Source organism: Balaenoptera acutorostrata, chromosome 7, assembly GCF_949987535.1.
Source record: "Balaenoptera acutorostrata chromosome 7, mBalAcu1.1, whole genome shotgun sequence".
In the NCBI taxonomy this organism is placed as follows: domain Eukaryota; kingdom Metazoa; phylum Chordata; class Mammalia; order Artiodactyla; family Balaenopteridae; genus Balaenoptera; species Balaenoptera acutorostrata.
In genome coordinates, this window is record NC_080070.1 from 34,397,199 (window position 1) to 34,412,318 (window position 15,120).

Below are 15,120 nucleotides of genomic sequence, written 5' to 3' on the forward strand. Positions count from 1 at the left end.
TAAATGTCTACTATGTATCAGTCATGTGTTTGAGTTCTACTTAGGTCCTCATAACAAAAAACTCCAGGATGGGTATTATCCTTCTCAGTTTACATCCAGGGAAATGAAGCTCAGAGAGATCATGTAACTTATCCAGGGTCACACAACAGGCCTAAGTCTGTCTCTTTCTAGAACTCTGCACTTCCCCTTGCAGCCATTATAAACTGTCCATGGTCCTGTGGTGAATGATGCAGCTCTTAACGTGGGGCAGGATAACTTAAGGCTTCCTTTAATTTTCCCTTCTTTTCCGTCCACAAAGTCAGCCACAGCCTAAGACATGGCCACCCCTCTGCTTGACCCTCGGGGACTGGATGTTGCCATGCAGAATAAAGGTGCTGACACCACCTATGTTGTCGGTCTATAAAACACTACACAGGTTGGAGCATGGGTCCTAGGCAGTCTGGATGGCCTGCGTGGTGGGCTATGGGTGCATAGGACCAAGACCTCCCAGTGTGAAAACGAACAGGAATGCCGTCTCTCCAATGTCTCTGTTTTCATAACTCCTGAGCTCTCCTTTGGGGACCTGGAGAATGTGGGAGAGAAAGGGAAGCACCAGATGACAGAGAGCCAGGAGTCCTAAGAGAGGGTCTTTTGGAGAGTCTCTTGTCTTTTCAGAAGATGAGAAATAAAGACCAAAACTTTCAGAAAGTCCCAGAAGTCTGCCCCCTTTCTATCAATACTTTCCTCCCTGAAACTATTAATTTTTTTCTTCTTTCTCTTTTTCTCTCCTCGCCTCTCTTCTCCTCTCCTCTCCTCTTCTTTTCTGTTTTTTACCTTGTGGTAAATTGGTAAAAGCATTTTGGGAAAGAAAACAGGAAAAAAATCTTGCATTTTTATACAGCATAGTACAGCATTATTTCCCAACTATCTTATCCATTTCATCTGTTAATCTAAATGGTTTGGCACTAATACAAATGGATTAACCCATCTTGTGAAATAATGCACTAAAGAAAGTATTTCTTTCATTGATCAACTTTTCTTTATGAATAGCCCTTTACAAATGTGTATGTGAGTATGTGTGTATGTGAATATGTGTGTTTGTGTAATTACTGCAATTCTAGGTTTTACCATTAACTTGATGAGGGCTTTGGCACTTAACCCTCGTGGATCGGTTTCTTCAGCTATAAAAACAGTTTCAAAGTCTGATGAAAATGATTTTAAAAAATTAAGTATCAACTAAAATTTTACTGAAGCCTGTAAGTTTGGAGCGAATATAGCAAACAATTTACTAATTGTATCGTATATAAGGGGACATTATATTAGAAAGAAAGTACTCCAGTGTGTGGCTCTTATTAACTACTGCCTTGTTCAAATATGATAAAATTCTTTTTTCTATTCCAATGACTGACTGATTTAATGACTCAGGGATAGTATATTTAGTGAATCCAAAAGTAAATTTGGTGATTTAGAGAAGGCTACAATATTTAACAGTTTAAGCGGGAATATCTAGGTTTTAGTGACATTGAAAAATGATAGAATGTTTGAAAGGTTTAATTAGAGTCACTGTAACTATTACACATAACTAATGTATTATGATGTATAACAAAGATGGTTCCAACACTTTTGCATTGGCCAGATTTTTACCTTTTGTTTAACAACCTCAGAGTCTAAGCATAATTACTATTAGTGTATGTACGTGGAAGGAAAGGCACTAACTCTGGATTAACCTTGGTTTGCCAACAAAGAATTAAAAAAAATGAGAGCACAGGCAAATGATGACCAGTCAGAGGTCATGTTCAGAAAGTCAGTGGTGATGCAAACTGCTTCAGACTTCCAGTTTTTTGGTCTATTATAAACATTCCTGCCTTTACTTACTTTGAAAAACAAAATCCAACCAAACTGCCCCCAAAAGGCAATTGCAAGCTAACCTCTAGACAGAACAGTCAGAACTAATAAAATCATCTGCAAACATTCTGCTTGTGTTGAAGGAACTTTCAAGGAGTGTGTAACCTGAATTAGAAAAGACATCTTTTAAAGCTTTCCCTGAAGTGTCTGGGCCATCTGTTTTGGCCCGAGCTCCCCATGTTAGAGCTGTTATCAAGTACTGTCGGCTCTCCCATTGCTACTGTTAACAAATGGATTTGTCACCCCAAAGTTAAGAAAAACCAGATGTTTCCTTTGTTGTTCTATATTCTGATGGCAGGTCAAGAGGCTGTTTAAACAGCACCAGTGAAATTGAGATTTAGAAATTGAGATCTTATTAATCTGGTCAGTGAGGTCATATGATTTAGGGCTGTTTCAAGATTTAGACTGAATTTCAATATTTGGCCATCCACATATACTGGATTACTTCCAAATTAACTAGTTCTTTATAAATATAAACCTATATTTTATGGGAATCATAATTTGTATGCAAGCAGTTATAAATATGGAATAAAATATTTAAACATGTCAGGTTTTGTAATCCATCAACTAAATTCCTAACCAAATGTTTATTGAGCCCCTGCCATGTGCCAGGGAAGTGTTAGTGTCTGGGGCTACAAAGATGAATGAGATGTGGTCCTTAACACGGAGGGGCTCATAGTCTAGCACAGAAAACCGGCATGTAAATTAGCAGACCTGATACAATGTGGCAAGTGCTAAATACTGTTCGGAGAGTGTTATGGACCAACTGTGGGGATCAGGGGGCGGTGAGGAAACATGGAAGACACTGCAAGGGAGGCCACATCTGAGCCACATGTGAAAGGATGAGCAGGAGTTTGCCAGGTGACTGTATTTACCGGGTGATGGAGGTGAGGAAATGAATTCTTAGCAGAGGGAGCAGGCACACAGGCTTAAAATAATTATGTATTCAGCATTCTGCAAGTAGTTCAGAATAGTTGGGAGCACAGTGTGTTTGGGACAAGGGCAGGAAACGAGGCTAAATAAGTAGGTGAGGATCAGAATATGAGGCGTCTTATATACCACACCAAGAAAGAAAATCTGTATGGTAGGTGATAAGGAGCCACTAAAATATTTTAAGTAAAATAATTAGAATTTTACGTTTTAGACAGGTCACTATGGCTTAATGGAGGGTTTGGAGCAGGGTGAGTTGAAGGCAGGGTGACAAGAGGGAAAACTATTTCTTTAACGCAGGGGAGCAATGATGTAAGTTTGATGTAAGGCAGAGACTCTTGGGTGCAGGACAGAGAGGAAGGTTTGATAGATGCCTTGGGTGTGGGACATACAGGACCACTTAGAAATAATATAAATTGAGCGATATTCAGAAAGGCTGCTTTTTATTTGTTTATTTTTTGTTATTTAATGAAAGTCTGGGACATGATGACACTTTCATTTTGGACTTGTTGAGTTTGAGTGTTTGTATGTCCCTGCACAATGAGTTGTTGGAGGTCTGGTAGTTAAGTCAAAATACCAATGTGCCAGATTGTTGTATTGTCTACTTGGTTATTCTGGGAACTACGTTTCTCAGACTCTCCTTCTCCATGTAATTCCAGATTGGAGTTGGCCTAAAGGTAAAAACTGTGTGAGTTCTGGGACGCGGAAGAGAAGCAGCGGTCATTATACTCTGAAGGTTATCGTCAGACCCAGGGGTGCTGCTGGGTGCCAGTTTGTTCTTGCTCTTCCCTCCTTCCTGATGCTGGCCTTGCCCATCAAAAGTGACCTCAGGCCTCCACCGGACGCTTGGCTGACAACTCAGAGAGGTGGCAGCTATGAAGGGCCAGCAACCTTCCATAGCCTTCGTGGTCTCATCCCAAGAGCAGGACGTACTGGCTCCCTGCAAGTTCTGACACGTTCGTGACTTTTTTTCTGCTCCTTCAACTACATTCTTTGGATCTTTATCTTCCCAGCTCTTCCCACAATCGTGTAAGTACTAATTCCTATTATAAATTCCTTCTTCCGTATCACTCATAGTGGTTCTGCTTCCCAGACTGAATCTTTTTAAAGCTGCAACCAAAGTGTATTTTGAAACAGAACTCCTTGAAAAAAACACTACATTTAATACCTGAAACTTTTATCGTTTGAAGTTGTTTTGATTTTGAGAGTTTGTTTTTTTCCTGACTTCTCGATAGTGATCACTGGTGCAGAATGATGATCTTACTATGTCTAAATAGGAGAAATTGTCAGGATAACTAGAGGAATTTCAAGAAAATTCAGCATTTCTTTCTTTTGCTTTTAAAAGAAATCATCATCATTATTATTTGTATGTGAACATTTTAATACAATCTAGTGCTCTAAAACTGTCTGGGCCAAAGAGAGCCAGGCATGAAGATCTCAGGTACCTTGGAGACAGGGAGGACCAAGGCAGACTGTGGCAGGAAAAGAGGTTTTCTTCCTACTGGCAAGTGGAGCCATTTTTGGGGTGAAGTGTGTGGCATGTAGGTTCTTGTTGGAAGAACAGCTGTGGAACAGAGGTCCTGATGCTATTGGATCAATGAGGATCCTGTCATGAGCAGCTCAAGAACAGGAATGAGAGGAAGGGGCTGTCCAAAACTCTAGAATAAGTATTTGGGTTGCTCTTCTTAGACCACTCCTGCCCTGGGAAGAGGGTGGAGTTTAACTCCAAGGATGATAACGAAGAGGTATTGACTTTGTTGTCAGTTATGGGAAATGAGAATTGATCTAGAAAGGTGTGTGCCCTGGTGAGTACTTTTTTTTTTTCCCCCTGCTTTTTTTGCCTTTCTCCAAAGCCAGCAAAGGAGAACATGGGTATCTTCTATTGCAAGAAGAGACTGGCGAAGGAGGCAGTGTCAACAGCCTTGTCAGCAAAGGCAGTGGTATTGGCATTATTTATTCCTCTGGTGGAAATGGCCTTCCTTATTTTATTTGCACGGCAAACTTTGACTCATCCTTCAAGGTCCAAACCTAATGTTGGAAGGCTTCCTTGATTGGCCCTCTCCCACTCCACCTTGTCCCACACCCTGGGCAGGCTGACAGGTTGCTTCATCTGTTTTCCAGGGGCACTTCATACTCCTAATTTAGCATATCTCACACTGTATTACAACTCATCTTTTTTGTTGACAGCATAACTGCATGGTATATTAATTTATGTGATTTTTTCCTATCTTCTCCTTTATGGATCAGAAAGCAGTAACGCAAATAAAATGAGAAAAGCTGTCAGTGGGGCCAGGGGGAGGTAGGAGGTTTTACATCTCTTAGACTGCTGTACATTCAGAAGGGGCTGCCTTGCTGCAAATACAACATAACCTGGCTTTGCATTTGCTTGGTTAGGCAAGACACCAGAAATAACACCCTTTTGATACATTTGCCTAAAATCCTTGGTATCTCTGTATTTACAAGGTTTTAAAAATGCATAAGCAACTCTGGAAATTGGACTGTGTCCTCTGCAGGCTACTCTGCAGGCATGGCAGACATTGGAGACTGTGCTCTGGGGGCAGAGCCTTCATATGCAACCTGCTTTATGGGTCTCATGACCCTTGACCCATGCCTTTCCCTTCTCTTGGGAAATGAATAGGATTTGTTAATTAATAATCTTTCCCTTCTCTTGGGAAACAAATGGGGTTAGCAAATGGTGCCAATGTTGATTATTCTTAAGGAAGTCACACTGAGATGGGTGTCTCCTCCCCAAAGGACGTAGTTAGTATACGTTACTGCACAAAGGGGGAGTCATGCAATATGTGCAAAATTCTTGGACAATTTTTTTTGTCCAGATAACATGCTTGCTAGCTGTTTTCTATCAGATACTCGCAAGGTATCCACTACTTAGTGCTGAGGAGGCAAAAATGTTGGGAATTGGATGTGTCCATTAAACTTATCACAAATGAGGTAGAGTGTGTGACTAGAGGGTACAGTCTCGTGGGCCTGGGGAAGGAGAGTTGTGCCTGGATGTCACCCAGGACTCAGAGTACCCCTGTCCCTTTGATGCACTTGTGATTATGCCCATGACCCCTGGCTGTGGTGTGGGGAGAAGCCCTCTTGCCACCCAAAGACTAAGTAAGCCATGACTGCTAGGGTTCCTGTACTGCTCAGGCAGGCAAGACTCCATCAATCTGTGTTTGTCTCTTGGGGTCCTGAAATTACTTTCTCATTATAATGAAAAGAAGTGAAATGAAACCTGACCTAGGAAGGATCCCTAATTTTGGCAACATTCTAAAACATGTAGCGAGGGCTTGGCTTTTGAAGGACAGCACAATCCTTCTGAAAAGGTGCTAATACACAATTGCTGAAAAGTCTTTCATGGTTATATGATTCAAGTCCCATGGGGCTTGTCTGGGACTTGGTCACTGGGGTGAAGTAACTTCAACAGAAGTCCTCATGAGGAATTGGGCACAGCATAAGGTGCTGCAGGTCAGATAGCTCAAATAAAAGATTTACTTATTTACCTGTGATGGCCATGGTAATATAGCCAGAGTATCTGAATTAAGGTTGAAAGGGGAAAGACAAAGGTAAAAATTAAGAAGCAGTTCTTTGTGTCAGGACTAAGGGATGAAGCAAGGCCACATCCTAGGCATGAGCCAAGAGGGCAACAGTGGGATGACTGGCATTTCCATTACCTCTCACCTGTTTCCAAGTCCTCTGTTTTCCTCTTTCTTGGTTTACTCTTTCATTTTTGGTGCGACACTTCCTCCTGTACCCTCCTGAAAAAGGGTGCATGTGATTGGTGCATGTGGTATGGTGGCATGTGATTGGTAACCCCAGATTGGTGGTTACCAGAGGGACAGGGGGTTGAGGGGTGGGTGAAATGGGTGAAGCAAGTCAATTATATGGTGATGTATGGTAACTAGACCTTTGATGGTGATCACTTTGTAGTGTATATAGATGTTGAGTTATAATGTTGTGCTCTTGAAACTTATGTTAATACCAATTTTAACTCAATTAAAAAAAATTAAAGGGGGAAAAAGAGGATGCATGTGACGAGAATTTTTTGAGACCTTGCAAGTCTAGATATGTTTTTCTTTTACCCTATTGCTTGATTGATAGCTTGTCTGGATATAGAAGTCTAGGTTGAAAGACAAGTGTCCATTATCTTCTAGCTTCATTCTTGTTCTTGAAAAGTTTGATAATATTTTACCTGATTTTTTTCTCCTCCTGTTCATTTTCTCTGCTGTCTCTTCTGGGACTCCAGAATTGAGATGTTAAACCTGTGGGATTTATCATATAATTTTTTTCATATGTATACAAAGTATATATGTATATATGAAATAGATACCATGCCATGCATCTTGGCATCTTTGAGGATTAACAAAGAGGCCAGTGTGGACAAAGAAAAGTAAGTGAGGAAAACAGTCTCAAACATATTTATCTTAATTATTTTAAATAAGTCGAGGTCTTAAATTAGTAAATCATCTTTGACAAGAGAAGTAGAAAGAAAAAATTTTTTTTGGTAAATTTATTAAGTTTTCTCTCTTGTACCGAATATTATCTGTTTCATCTTTAGCTCTGAAAATTTACTAGGGTAACTTGCTGGGTCACTTTGGATGAGTCACAACCTGTGTGTTTTCATTTCCCGGATAAAACAAGCAATTGGGTATGTGTAATCTTTTATATCACATTTGGCTTTAAAAGCTGAACTTTCATTGGGTTATCTCAATACTAATTAATAATTCTATTAAAAGAAGGGGCACAGGGCTTCCCTGGTGGCGCAGTGGTTGAGAATCTGCCTGCTAATGCAGGGGACACGGGTTCGCACCCTGGTCTGGGAGGATCCCACATGCCGCGGAGCAACTAGGCCCGTGAGCCACAACTACTGAGCCTGCGCATCTGGAGCTTGTGCTCCGCAACAAGAGAGGCCGCGACGGTGAGAGGCCCGCGCACCGCGATGAAGAGTGGCCCCCACTTGCCACAACTAGAGAAAGCCCTTGCACAGAAACGAAGACCCAACACAGCCAAAAATAAATAAATAAATAAATAAATAAATAAATAAATAAATAAATAAATAAATAATAAATAAAAAAATAAAGGAATTCCTTTGAAAAAAAAAAGAAAAAAATCCTTAAAAAAAAAAAAAAAAAGAAGGGGCACAGAGAGGAAGTTAAACTTAAGTTGTTTAATACTGGTGCTCATTCAGCATCTCAGGAGAAGGTTGGTTAGAAGAGACCCACACCTCTAAGGTTCATTTTTAGATTCTAAAGTTCTTCTATATTCATTACATTCAAAGAGAAAAATATCACAGATGCTACTGAGCCAATGTAGTCCTCAATTGAAGAATATAAATGAGGTTTTAATTTAGCTATGATCATTTTAAGTGCACAATTAATAAAACATTTGGAGCATTTAATGTACAATTATATGGCATAGCTCACTATCACAAGCATTGAATGAGTACTCTTAGCAATAAAGAGTGTATGGAAGAAGTTCTTAAAATCCAATCCAGTCTCAGGAGCTTGTACCCACACTTTTTTTTCTGGCTGCGCCATGAGACATGTGGGATCTTAGTTCCCTGGCCAAGGATCTAACTCTTGCCCCCTGCAGTGGAAGCATGGAGTCTTAACCACTGGACCGCCAGGAAAGTCCCTGTACCTAACACTTTTAATGCACATATTGCAAGCTGAAAAGAAGAACAGTATTTACTCTGACCTATCTTTCCAAATTTATATTCTATTACTTGGCTCTCTGCATTCTACTTTATACTACTCAGTATGTTTTAGACTTTCATATGTCCTTTGTTTTTGTTACCTGGAATCCTTCCATCACTACTGTCCACCCTAAGACTCCAAGCACCAATATCTTACCCATCCATCAAGGCCCATGTAAAGTATTTCCTTGCTTAAGTAACCTTTCCTGATTCTTCCAAGAAACTCAAGTTTTTTCTCCTTTAAAGTTCATAGCACATTGATTGTACTTCTCTAACGATACTTATTTTATTCTCCCTGGAAATATACCTCCTTATCTTCCTTTTTCATTGTAAGCTTCTTGAGTGCAGAACCCATGTCTTGCTCTTCTCCATATCTTCTACTATACTCAGTAGAAGACTCTCAATAACTGTTGTTAAAATGAATTTCATATTACTCATATGTAGACAAAAGTCTATAGTTTTATTAAAAAACAAACCAACAAAAACTTTCTAATGTGTGTTGGAAAACATGTATATGTATCCTTAAAAAGTGTTATATCCCTGGATAAAGCTATTTCCCATTCTATCATAAATTACTATCATCTTTTCTATTCCACCTTTATTATTAGCAGAGACTTTCCATGTTTATCAGGTTTTGATGACGAGAATTCTTTTCCTTGGGTAAGTCATTAAAGTTAAATTTGATATTCCTTTGGAAAAGTACCCCCCACACCCCTGCAACCAAATAAAATAACCCATAAGTTTAAACTATTAGCTTTGACATGGTTTTCGTTAGTTAGCTGGCTTAAAACTCTCTCTAATGTTTTGAGCGCGTCAGTCCACAGGAAAGGGTGAGCCAGGTGGAATGGAATCCCAGTTCCCTCTAGCCTAGCCAGGATAAATGTCCTAGGAGAAATTTTCCAAAAATTTTTTAAAGTTTCTTGTGATTTGGAAAATGAGCAGCTTCAAAAGATCTTTCAGGATATTGTCCTATATCTAAACTTTGGATTGCCTTTATTCTAAGGGTTTAAAAAAAATCTATTTAAGGAGCATTTTGGAAAGATCACTGACGAAAGTCTGAGCTAAAAGCCATTGGTTCATATATCATTAGTCTTCATGCTGTTTGTCATCAGTAAATCTTGTACTGGATACTTGTCCAGTTCTATAAAAATAAATAACACTGTGGCCTTTATTTCTATATTTTAGCTTCCATTAAAGTGAGGCTTAGACCTCATTTTTTTTTTCAGACATAGATCAGATTACAAGAAGTAAGTGTAATGTTAACGCTTTTATTTAGTGACTGAACTAACCTTATCTGCCTCTTTAAAGGACCACGGTTATATCTCCTTATGTATTTGGAAAATTCCTTCAAACATACAAAATGCATATAATTAATTTCTCCAATGAATAACAATTTTGGGATTTTAAGTATTGTCAAGATGTTTCATGTCATACTGAGAAGTTAGCTCTTTGGATAGTGTATTCACAGTATTTTACCATATTTTTATTATTTATTCATCACTATAACTCAAAGATAGGTTGAGGAAGTACACATAACATACATTCATATATAATTTGGTTATTTTATTCAGAGAAATCTGATATGTGCTATCCTTTCCTGACACGTGAATTGAATAAGCTTTTTTAGCAGCTGTTCTTTTCAAATTTAATCTAGAAACAAATTGCATCAAGCTTGGTGCTAAAAGTCTATCTGATGAGAATCTTTCCAATTTTATTTTTATATTTAGATTTACAGATAGAAAATTAGATATCAGTCATTTAAATTGAAGGAGCATTTTCAAAATAAAGTGTTTCTTTTTGTGTTTGTTTTAGTAATGTGACTTTGCTTGAATTGAATATAGGGCAATAATCACTTGCCAGCCTAGAAGCAGCTAAATACTCAATTTTCAGATTAACATTAAGGTTATAGTACTGCCCATTTGATGTCATTACGAGGCTGAAACCACGTAAGCTCCATATTGCTTGATCGTAATGTTCATCTGGCTTCCTGCCATGTAAATGGATGTATTAATTCTCAGTTCTCGAGAGTGTTGTGAAGTTCAGTTAATTAATGTTTATAAAAGCTTCTTGAGATTGTCTGCTGAAAGATATTATGTGCATTAGAATTATATAAAAAGCAAACATGTAGAGCACTCTAGAAACTGTTGCTTACAGATGTAGAGAACAAATGTATGGACACCAAAGGGGGAAAGTAGTAGGGGGCGGGTGGAGGTGGTGGTGGTGGGATGAATTGGGAGATTGGGATTGACATATATACACTCATATGTATAAAATAGATAACTAATAAGAACCTGCTGTATAAAAAAATAAATAAAATTTAAATGATAAACAAATAAAATAGAAACTGTTGCTTAGCCAAGATGAAAGTGCCCTGAATATCTATTAGCCATGTCTGAATCAATGACTTCTGACTTCTGGTTTCTTTATTATAGTATTTCATGACTGGTACATAAAGATGACTTAAAGATGCATCATCTCATTTAATAATTAAGAATTCTTTATGAAATTTTGGTCAGAGAGGTTTAGGTAAAGCATTTGTCTGGTGTTCATTCAGGCAGAAAATTCAAATCACTGATCTCATATATAGTAAAATGTTAGCCGGAAGATTCATTCTTGCTCCCAAGTGAGTGCTCCTGTGTTAGGCATACTAGTTGTTCCCCCACATGTAATCGCCATTTCTCTCTCATAGCAATAGAATACCGAATTTTTTTGCTGGGCACATGGACATCCCGAATAAAGTCTACATATTGTCCACCTTTCTTTTAGCTGGATGTGGCCTGTGATAACTAAGTTCCAGCCAATAGAACATGAGCAGAATTGATCTGTGAAACTTTAGGTTGCATCCTGAAAGGGAGGGCATGCCCTTCTTTCATCCTATTGCTTGGAATGTAGATGTGGTGACAAGCCACCTTGGACATGGGGGTGAAGAAAACAGCCTAAAGATGGAAGAACAACAAGACAAAAGGAACTTGGGTCCCTGAGCAACTTGCAGAAGAGAGCTGCCAAAGCAGCCTTATAATGCCTATTTGTGAACATGTTTAAGACATTATTAGTTTGAGTCTTGGTTATAAACCACCTATTATGTCCTAACTTATGCCTATCTTTACGGAAAACAAGAGGACAAAAAAGTGATTCAATTTGCAGATCTCACACCAAATTGCCCACTCATGGATCAGGTCTCATTGAAAACTCAACTGTAATTTTTATTTGTGTGTTGGGTACATTAAAAAGTTTTAATTTGGGGGTGTGACTCCTCATCCTGAAATGGATAAAGAAAAATGTCTTTAGTTGTGCCTCCAAACAGGCTAGGGAGCTCTACTTTGAAATGACTTCATCCTCTGAAAGCCCTGAACCTTATGCACGTAGTAAAACTGAAAGAAAATATTTAAACTAAAATTATACAATTCCGATGCATTAGACAGATAAACCATCCTGACTGACCATTGCACTCTATCCTGCTCTGTCTCATTCTTTTGTTTATCAACTGGGTGGTTTAGTGGCAGTAACTGATTCCTCTAAATGGTAAAACCCAACAGAGCTAGCTGTACATTGTTAGGAAAAATAGGTGATCTTTATTCTAAATTCCTTCAGAGTTCAAAAGTTATTCAGAGTTCAGGAAGGTGATACTATTGTATCAAATGCTTTTCAGATATAGTTTTCATTTGCTTCTTAAATACTTTTTGCTTTCATGTGAATGAGGAATATACATACCCTTCTAGATTTTTTTAACCAAATATTTGTGTCACTGGCTCTGTGCATATAGCATGATAAACTACAAAGTCAAATACTAGTAATAAATACAGTTTGGCTTATTGTACTAAATAAAGATAAGCGGCATGTGCATGATATTTATATTCACAGTATTTGACTACTAGAAATTCATTTATATTTATATTTCATTAAGGCATCATTAATTTCTTTCACTGAATGTAATCTATTGCTGTGTAACAAACCACCCAAAACTTAATGGCTTAAAAACATAACAGTTATTTTGCTCACAAATCTGAAATTTGGACAGTGTTCAGAGGGTACAGCTCTTTTCTGCTCCATGAAGCATCAGTTAGGACAGCTCAACTGAAGGTAGAGGATCTACTTATAAAATGGCTCCACTGAAATGGCTGGCAAGTTGGTGCCAGCTCTGAGCTGGAGGTCAGCAGGGCTATACACTAGTGGCCTTGATTCATTTCTCTGTTGGCCTCTCCACGGTGCTGTTTGAACTTCCTCCCAACATGGTGACTAATTTCCAAGAGTATGTATTTGAAAAGACAGGAAGAGGACGATACCAGCCTCTTAAGGCTTGGGCCTGAAAACTGGCACAGCAGTGTTTCTGCCATGTTCTGTTGGTCACAGAGCCCACTCAGATTCAAGAAAAGGGGCACAAACCTCATGAATTTGACCTTATGAATGTCAAAAAAAATTGTGAACATCTTTGATCTACTCTAGTATTAAACATTTTAAATTAATAATGAAGACACAACAACAGAAAGAAAAATAATTAAGATAATGAGCAGTTGCATTCACTCTTCCTATAAAAAAGTGACAAAACATTGTGAAAAGAAGTAATAGAATGGATTGGTGAGTGTTCAGAAATGTTTGGAATCTTGTATTCCAGTGGTTCTAATCTTTTTGAGCACATGATATCCAGAGAATAGCAGAAATTTTAGTGACAATATGTGGCAGACACAGATGGTTGCCTACCCTGTATCTACTCTCTCCTTCTTCCTTACTAAGAGAAAGTAGACCTTACAGTCTACTCTAGATTTCTTTAAACATGATGTAAATAATCTTGTATGTGGTTAGACCACAGCAATTGAGTTTCTGTTGCATAAAGTCAAATCCAGTTTCTAATGGAATTACTAACCTAAAAAAGTCAGAAGTAATTATAATATAATCACTGCTAGTGAATAACCGTATACCACAGGATCTGTAAAAGCATTCACAGACTTGCCTCTGTTCACTGTGTTTCTTTATGAATGGAGCTGTTACTGCTTTGACTGCCTTCTTGCTTATACTTATGAGGGAAAGTTTTGGCATGTTTAATAAGCGTGGGCTCTTCGTGCCAGCATTACATTATGACATGCTTCTTACTTCTTATTTGCAGCATATTTAATCCTCCTTTATTATGGGCAATATAGTCTACTCAGCACAACATTCCATCTAATAGTAATATACTTGGTTATAGCAAAAATAAATTCGATGAAGTGCTTGCAGTATGTCAACGATGGAACCATTGTTATAACTGATGAGGTACAATTTTGGCTGAGTTTGAAGATATTTTATACTACGTTAATTTTAAGAGCTATACCCAAAGGGTAGAGTAGTATCAATAGATGAACATATATTTGAAGTATTTGACTACTAGAAATTCATTTATATTTACATTTGGATATGGATTTGGCTGCTTTAACAGAGACCAAATAACAGCGGCTTAAGCATGATAGTTAATTTTTCTCTCATGTAAAAGTCTGAGAGGTAGGTGGTCGGGGGAGGGAGGATAGGCAGCTCTAGTTCACCAGGAAATTCAGGTTCCTTCTATATCATTGCTAGGCCATCTCTAGGCTAGAGTGTTGTCATTATCCACATGGTAAAAGATGGCTCACTACCACCATGTCCATATTGTAGACTTCAGGAATGGAAGAAGTTAGATGCAATGGGCAAGTAGCCTCCCTAAAGAATCTGATCTAGAAATTGTCCACATCCTTTCCAGTTACATCTTATTGGCCATTTTTTAACAAGCTGCAACCAGCTGAGTGGTCTGTTAGAAAATGGCTCTAGGTGGGACCCCATGTGTCCAGCTAAAAAGAGGAAGTCCTACAACTTAAAAGAAGGGGGGAAATGGATGCTGGATGACAATTACCTGCCACTTTTACAATGAATATGTCATCTGCATTCAGAGGAGGGATGGTCTATCATGCTGGCACTGTTAGGCTTTTGGCTTTTATAAGGAGATGTTAAAGTGAACACTTGTAGATCTGGTATTGAAATCCAGTGAACCTACCCTCAATCAGCATTGTTTTTTGCTCTCCAGTTCTCATTAATACCAGTTGGCTTACAATTGCTTGATTTCCTTTTATTCTTGGCTTCTGGATTCCTCACATTCTGTCACTGTCTTGCCCCACTGCCATCTTGACTGAAACTTAACACCCTTTGCTTTCAATATGTGTATTGAAATACCCAAAGCAATTATGAGTTTAGCAAACTTTACTGAGGACTGGGGGTGGTGGTAGGTGATGAGGGGTCACTTGTTCACAGAACCTTCCACCTGTTCAGTAGCTTTTGCTCTCCCTCATTTCCTTTCCCACCTCAGCTCTGAGGTGAGTTCACCCACTCATTTCCAAGTTGTCCTAAAGACCTCCAAATTCCTTTTCCTCTATTAGACAGAACTATTTTCCTGTTCCTCTGAGGCCTTCACAGCCCACACTGAACGCTTCTACCCCAACCGTTATTCTCAGCAAAAGTTGTTTTCTCCCTTAAAGGAATTATAGTGCCATTTGTTGAAATAATAAGTCTCCCTACCTCATTATAAAATGAAGCCAACTTCTGGATTTGCTGTAAAAATGTTGCTGAGGGCATTGTCCATTGCATCATGCAATTTCCCCTCTATAAAG

At 38.6% G+C, this 15,120-nt stretch overlaps 1 long non-coding RNA gene across 2 annotated transcripts in view; it reads left to right on the forward strand.

Annotated features, from left to right (window-relative positions):
• The window catches only part of LOC130708558 (uncharacterized), a 282,747-nt gene that overhangs the window by 4,535 nt on the left and 263,092 nt on the right, over positions 1-15,120 (forward strand). For both annotated transcript variants that reach the window (XR_009008781.1, XR_009008782.1), the window contains exon 2: positions 3,474-3,843. This is a non-coding gene — a long non-coding RNA (uncharacterized LOC130708558). The remainder of the gene's footprint in view (positions 1-3,473; positions 3,844-15,120) is intronic.